Genomic DNA, 7,249 nt, shown 5'->3' on the forward strand with positions numbered 1-7,249 from the left:
ACGGTTGCAGGAATTGGGTAGGTCTACTTTAACGGGGAGGGACGCGGTGGCTCAGTGGGTTAGGACGCTGAGCTTGTCGATCAGAAGATCGGCAGTTTGGCGGGTCGAATCCCGAGTGCCGCGTAACAGAGTGAGCGCCTGTTACTCGTCCCAGCTTCTGCCAACCTAGCAGTTCGAAAGCACGTAAAAATGCAAGTAGAAAAATAGGGACCACTCCGGTGGGAAGGCAACAGCGTTCCGTGCGCCTTTGGCATCTAGTCATGCCAGCCACATGACCACGGAGACGTCCTCGGACAAGCGCTGGCTCTTCGGCTTTGAAACAGAGATGAGCACCGGCCCCTAGAGTCGGAAACGACTCGCACGCACGTGCGGGGGAACCTTTACCTTTACCTTTACTTTAACGGGGAGGGGGGAGAAGGGCCAGGGGTGACTTGATAGCAGTCTTCCAATATCTAAGGGGCTGCTCCAAAGAAGAGGGGGGTCAACTGATTCTCTAAAGCACCCGAAAGGAGAACAAGAGGCAACGGATGGAAACTAATCAAGGAGAGAAGCAACCTAGAATTGAGGAGAAATTTCCTGATAGTTAGAACAATTAATCAGTGGGATGACTTGCCTCCAGAAGTTGTGGGCGCTCCATCACTGGAGGTTTTTAAGAAGAGTTAGGACCGCCACTTGTCTGAAATGGTCTAGCTAGAGTCTCCTGCTTGAGCAGGGGGGTGGTGGATTGGAAGACCTCCAGTCCCCTCAAACTCTTGTTATTCTAGAAGTGATTTCGGTATACCTAAAAACGAAAGCGGAAAGAGTTTGTCCTTGCAAACCCAAGCATGAAAACAAATGGGAAGGATCCGAACACGTAACCAATATCCATCACCAATCACAGCAGGCTTCAGCTTCTTCAGCTAGAAAACTAGCCACAATTTTAGTTTCCAACTTCTATTCACTAAGTATACCCGTTTTCTATTTTCACTAAGTATACCCGTTTTCTATTTTCCAGGCCTAAAAGAGTTGGATTTACGTTGTTTGAACTCAGCCGCCCTGTTCTAAACCACAATTTCAAGGTGCTGGTGATGACCTATAAAGCCTTGAATGGCTTGGGTCCGGGATATTTGAGGGAACACCTCCTGCCAGCATCAAACTCCCTTCGTCCAGTGCGCTCACACAGGGAGGGTCTTCTCAGGGTGCCGCCGGTAAAAGATTGCCGGTGGATAACACCCAGGGGGAGGGCCTTCTCTGTGGGTGCACCTGCCCTCTGGAACCAGCTGCCCGTGGAGCTTAGGACCGCCCCTGACCTGCGTTCATTCCGCCGGGACCTGAAGACCTGGCTCTTTGAGCTCTCCAGCCCAGGCTGAGAATTTTTAACTGAGGTTTTTAGTTAAGGGATAATTTAATCTTTTTTAATTGTCTTTTTAACTTTTGTATTTTGTACTGTTTGATTTTAAATACCCTGTAAACCACCCTGAGTCCTTCGGAAAAGGGCGGTATATAAATTTAATAAAATTAAATTAAATTAAATTTCAAACGTAAAAAGATGGCCAATCACAGCCCGGTTTAACTTGCCCATGGTTAAACCCACGGTATTGCCCAAGGCACACAAAAACAGATGGTATCTCTCTCCAGTCCTAGAAATCCCAGTGATCCAATTCCACAGGAGTTTCCTGTTTTTGAATTTCAACCATTATTCAATTCTCGCATTTTTCCCATCTCCAAACTCCCAAGGACGATAACTCAGGGTCAATAAGCAGATGTTTCAATCTCTGACATCTTCAGTTTAAGGGTTCAAAGGCTCTCCTCCTTCTTCCATATTAGGATGACCAATTGCTCTAGGTCCAAGTAATACTGTTTTATCTCACTTTCCGACTTTGCTGGCGACAGATCGCCTCTACCCCCAAGCTCAGCGCCAACAGATTATTTATCTCCTGAAATATTTATCTCAAAAGCAACTCAAATTCAACTTGAGATTCACTGGGGTTTCCTTTTTTTTTATTTGGAGTGTGTGTCTCAAGCTATAAAACTCCAGAAGTTGTATCAACAGAGGGAACTCCACCGGACAAAAGACACCCTGAAGATTCATATCCTCTTTTAGATAATTTTGAAAGTATTAGTGAAGGTTTTGAAAAGTCTACCTGGGACAACCTTAAGTCTGAGAACTGCTGATGCAGCCAAGTCTTGCATGGTAGTAGGTTGGCTTGAAAAAAGGAACGTCTACTTTAACTGGAGTCCTTCCACATCTGGTGCAGAACCAACCGTAATTGTCCGCTTGGAAGGGACAAAAACGTCCAGAGTTTTCATGATTGGCTCACCTGATCTTTCTAGGTTGAGGTGTCAAGGATCAGAAATCAGACTTCTTGTACCCAGAGCAGAAAGGTGCAAAAAGAATCCATAAATCACTGAAAAGGAGTAAACCACAAAACCTTCAGAAGCATAAACGGAAGGAAGGCAACTCGAGATATTTCGGTGCTCCAGGTAGAACTTCCTTCGCCTGATCTGCTGCTTTTTTAGGCCGGCCCTCGAAGCGAAATAACTGACACAGTATGAAAAAATTGGAAATGAGCCATCTAAAACTCTTTTTTTTTTGGAAGTTGGAAATTGCAAAAAAAAAAATACAAATAAAAAAATAAACACTATCGACATCTTGAGGCCTACAGGATGGATTTAGTGAAGATTAAATAGCCTTGGTCGGTCTCAAAGGTGGCTGTTCAAAAGGCAACTGGGGGCTTTCTTTGTTTTTGCTTGAAGAGGTTTCGCTTCTCACCCGAGAAGCTTCTTGAGTTCTAACTGAATGGGTGGGGAAATGGAAGGATTCGGTCAGAACGGAAGGAAGCTTCTTGGATGAAAAAGCGAAACCTCTTCCAGCAAAAAAAACAAAACCAAGTCCAGTTGCCTTTTGAAAAAGCACCTTTGGGACAACCATGGCCTGGATGATTTGAAAATCTCCACAGCCTCCATCGGATTTTCACCAGGTTCAATGTCTGAAGCATCCCAACAGCTTTTTCCGCTGAAGTAAACAGGAATTCCTTCCCTCTTCCTTCCCCGCCCGGTCCTGGGAGACTTTACCAAGGCTGGATGGAGGCTGGGAAAGGAATATTGCTTCATGGCTTTAGCAATATCTCTCAGCGTTCCTGTCTGCCATTAATCTTGCATCAATCTTTTCAACTGCTCCTAGTCACAAGTGATTAGCTAAAGACGAATTTTCCCTTCATTTGGGGATCTTTGAGGAGGGGCAGAGAGCAAATGATCCTGAATAGGCTCTCCCATCATCTTAACAAACCGGATGACAAGCCAGAGGTTTGGCTTTTTTTGTTTTGTTTTGGTTTTTTTGAAGAGGCAAGGTGCAGAGTTGTAAAAACCCTTCTTTTCTATCATCCCGGTTGGCTGGAAAGGAAGATTTTTCATTCGGAGGAATAGTCAGGATTATCCAACGCCCGACAAAGTGAGAGACACCTGTGTGATCATTTACAAGCCCTCTCAAGAAAAGGTTATCAAGAGCCCAGATCCGACCACCTCAATAAGACTGAATCAGCAAAAAGATTTCTGCGTTGTTGTTTTTTTGTTGTTGTTTTCTTCCCAAGCACTTAATAGTTCCCTGACAAACAAATAAAAGGCAAATTAAAAGGGAAAAAAATAAAGGGGGTGAAGGGTGGGGTGGGGGGGTGGGGTGGGAGAGAAACCTAAGGCTTCAGTTTCCAGAAAATATCACAGTCATTTTGCTAACTTTTCGACAAAACCACACTAAGCTATTCTTAATTGACAAGAGGGATTTTTCCGGCTGCCCAATCAGGCCCTAGAAACTGCCAAAATGGGTTTGTTGGGGTTTTTTTCGGTTTAAGCGACCACCAGCCAGGCAATCGTAAGCCACTGTTTCCAAAGGAAGCCTAGGAAATTAGGGGCGTGATATCCCACCGGTTCCCCAAGGATACGTCTCAATCCTCACAAATGAAACAATCAAAAAAAGGTTAAGCAAACAAGATTGTAGACCAGGTGGTCTTTCCTGGCCTAGCAAAAAATCAACGTTGCTTGGGGGGAAAAAATAGCCTCCCTCTCTCTCTCTCTCTCTCTCTTTTTTTTTTTTTCCTAAACCTTTGGAGTTTTTAATGCAACGCCTCAAGGAAAGAAACCACTTTTATGTCTTTAAACTCACATTGGAAATTTATGATGAGAAGAGCCAAAGGTGAACAGGTAGACAAGCTCACCTTACAGGCCGGTCGCAAATAGGCTTTCTTCCAAACCAAATCCCTTTAATTTCAAATTTCCGCCCTACCGTTTATTCATTTATTCCTTGATTAAATTTATACGCCGCCCATCTCGCTCTGCAAAGCAACTCTGGGACGGCTCACGATGAAAATAATAAATATTAAAATATGAACAAAGAGTTGATATAGAACCTAAAAAAACAACAACCCAGAGCTAGATTCTAAGGCAAGATGGAGACTGTGTAGATACAAAAGTAAAAAAAAAAACAGACAAGAACTTTGGTGGCATCATCGCTATGAATCCACCAGCCACCTCCAAGCTACCCAGCAGGTCCACGTTGCCCCAATTCAAAGACTACACTGCCCATAAGGCTAAGAGGAGCTAGAATCCAAGGCAAGATATGGAGAGCACAGAGGCGGATCCCTTGAAATTTAATTCACCAAGTTAGAACAAAGGATGTTTTGTTTCACAGGAGCTCTGGAAATATGACTCGGTCCCCCAGCCCGTTGACCTTTCCTTGCCACGACGGCTCCCCAAAAAGAAAAGTTTTGGGGTACACCGTTGAGGGAAAGGGCGGCCGTGCCGAAAGCCTTGCAGGATTCAGGATTGTGATCTTTAGGAAGGCTGCTCTGCCTGACCCCTCAAGTTGAATTGTCCACTTTGCAGCCGGGCGCTTTCGAGAACGGAGACATCTGTTATCCAGCATACAGGACAAAGGCTGCTTGTTCCAGCAAAGCTTGCTTCCTTCCTGAATTAGGAACAGCAGGCCAAATTCCAGACTTTCCCGATGATTCCCTCCACTCGTTGCAAGGAAGGGGAATGTCACGGGCTCAAATCCTAGGTCTTAAAAGCCGAACTGGCAGGAAGTTGCAATGATCCAGGAGACAAAGAGACGGAGTTGTGAGGACACCACTGGACGTTGTTTACACCATAAGTACCTCATCAAGAGCAGGATCCACGTTTGCTCTTTTCTGATGAACCCTCTACGTACAGAATGACACTGGCTGCATTCAAACATACACAGTGACTCCTTCATTGCCGTTTGGTGACGGAACCTCATTCTTGCCAATCTTGACTTTCACTCTCTTCCTTGGGAGAGGACTTACTCAGAACTGTAGCGTCGGTGGAGATTCTCAGACATCCAGGTCATGGTTGCCCAAAGGTGCTTTTCCAAGAGGCAACCGGACTTCCTTTTTCCTTGAAGACGTTTCACCTCTCATCCCAGGAAACTTTTTCAGTTCTGTAGCACCTTTAGCTTCGGGGGTTACATCCCGTACAATGCAAAGTGTGGTTAGCCTTCACCGTGGGCAAGGAAGAGCTTCGCAAGGCTCTGCAGCAGGCCTGGACTGAGATTAACCGAGTGATACACGCAGAAGACGTTTCCTGCGCTCAACGAGTCTCAACCAGTCTGCATTTTGGGGGAATCGCAAGTGACATCCGATCTGGTGGCTCAAAAGCCAACCAAAGTTTTGTGTCAACGTGATGGACAGATGTACGAAGGGAAGACACTCAAGGTTCAATCATGGATCAATGAAACCATGGATGAACGCCGGCAGGGCTGACTAAAATATATTCATTTATTTTATCTTCACCATGAAGCTCTCTTCAAAGTTATTTCCTCCCACCTCACCTAGCTCTCGCTCAATCTGTTTCATTTCATCCAAGTTTTCAAACTCAGCCATCGACAAATACGAAAACAGCAGAGATTTACTGCTAGTCTGTTCTTTTTAGGGTTATCTCTCTGTTTTTGCTGCGACAGCTAATGCTGTAAGCTGTCCAGAGCTGGCAAACAAATGTAATAAATTAATAAGTAAAATTAAAATAGGCTATCTTTTGGAGCTTGAGTAAGGAAAGTTTTCTTCTTTCTAGGAAGAAAATGGACCTCTTTGTTTAAAGAATGTGTCATGAAACTGTCACGAAGACTTTCTTTTTTGCTTAATAGTCTCTAAATGACATTTGAAATTCTTGGGGTGTTTTTTTTTTCTTAAATCATATTGTCCGATTCTTAGGAAGAACAAAACCTTCTTTTACCTAAAAAGAGGAAGAAGGCTCCTACTTCCCTAAGGGTTTTGCTTAATTACATGTAACTGAGCTAATTTTAATTGCTTTGAGGATAAAAGGAGAATTGTATGCCCTTATCATGATTCTAAAAGGGACGCGGTGGCTCATTGGGTTAGGACGCTGAGCTTGTCGATCAGAAGGTCGGCAGTTTGGCGGGTCGAATCCCGAGTGCCGCGTAGCAGAGTGAGCGCCGGTTACTCATCCCAGCTTCTGCCAACCTAGCAGTTCGAAAGCACGTAAAAATGCAAGTAGAAAAATAGGGACTGCTACGGTGGGAAGGGAACAGCGTTCCGTGCGCCTTTGGCGTCTAGTCATGCCGGCCACATGACCACGGAGACGTCCTCGGACAAGTGCTGGCTCTTCGGCTTTGAAACGGAGATGAGCACCAGCCCCTAGAGTTGGAAACGACTAGCACGCATGTGTGGGGGAACCTTTACCTTTACCTTTACCTTATCATGATTCTTGACTAAATAAGATACTCCCATATCTTGTGGAGAGAGCGAACTCTCAAAGGAAAAACAAGTCTTAAAGCTTTTCAGGTTAAAAAGTAGATGAAAAAATGTTTAGTTTTATATCACTACGCCAATCCAAGACACAATTATTTATAGGCAAGATCAAAACTTAACCAGACTGGCACCCACTTTTCCCCCAATCAACAGTCTTTCAAGAACACCAAATATTCCAACGCAAAGGTAGTCCTCAATTTAGGATCGCGACGGAGTCCAAAATTTATGCCGCTAAGTGATAACATTTGTTATAGGGCAGTTTTGCCCCCTTTTATGACTTCTCTTGCCACACTCGTTAAGCGAATCGCTGCAGCTGTTAAGTTAGTAACGTGGTCACTATTTCAGCCATGGACTTGGCTTTGCAAACAAGGTCGCAAAAGGGGATCGCGTAACCCCGGGACACTGTGACCGTCATAAACGTGAGCCAGTTGCCCCCAAGTGTCCGAATTCTGATCGCGTGACCGTGGGGGGAATGCTGCAACGGTCACATG

Source organism: Vipera berus, assembly GCF_964194415.1.
Source record: "Vipera berus genome assembly, chromosome: 15".
In the NCBI taxonomy this organism is placed as follows: Eukaryota; Metazoa; Chordata; class Lepidosauria; order Squamata; family Viperidae; genus Vipera; species Vipera berus.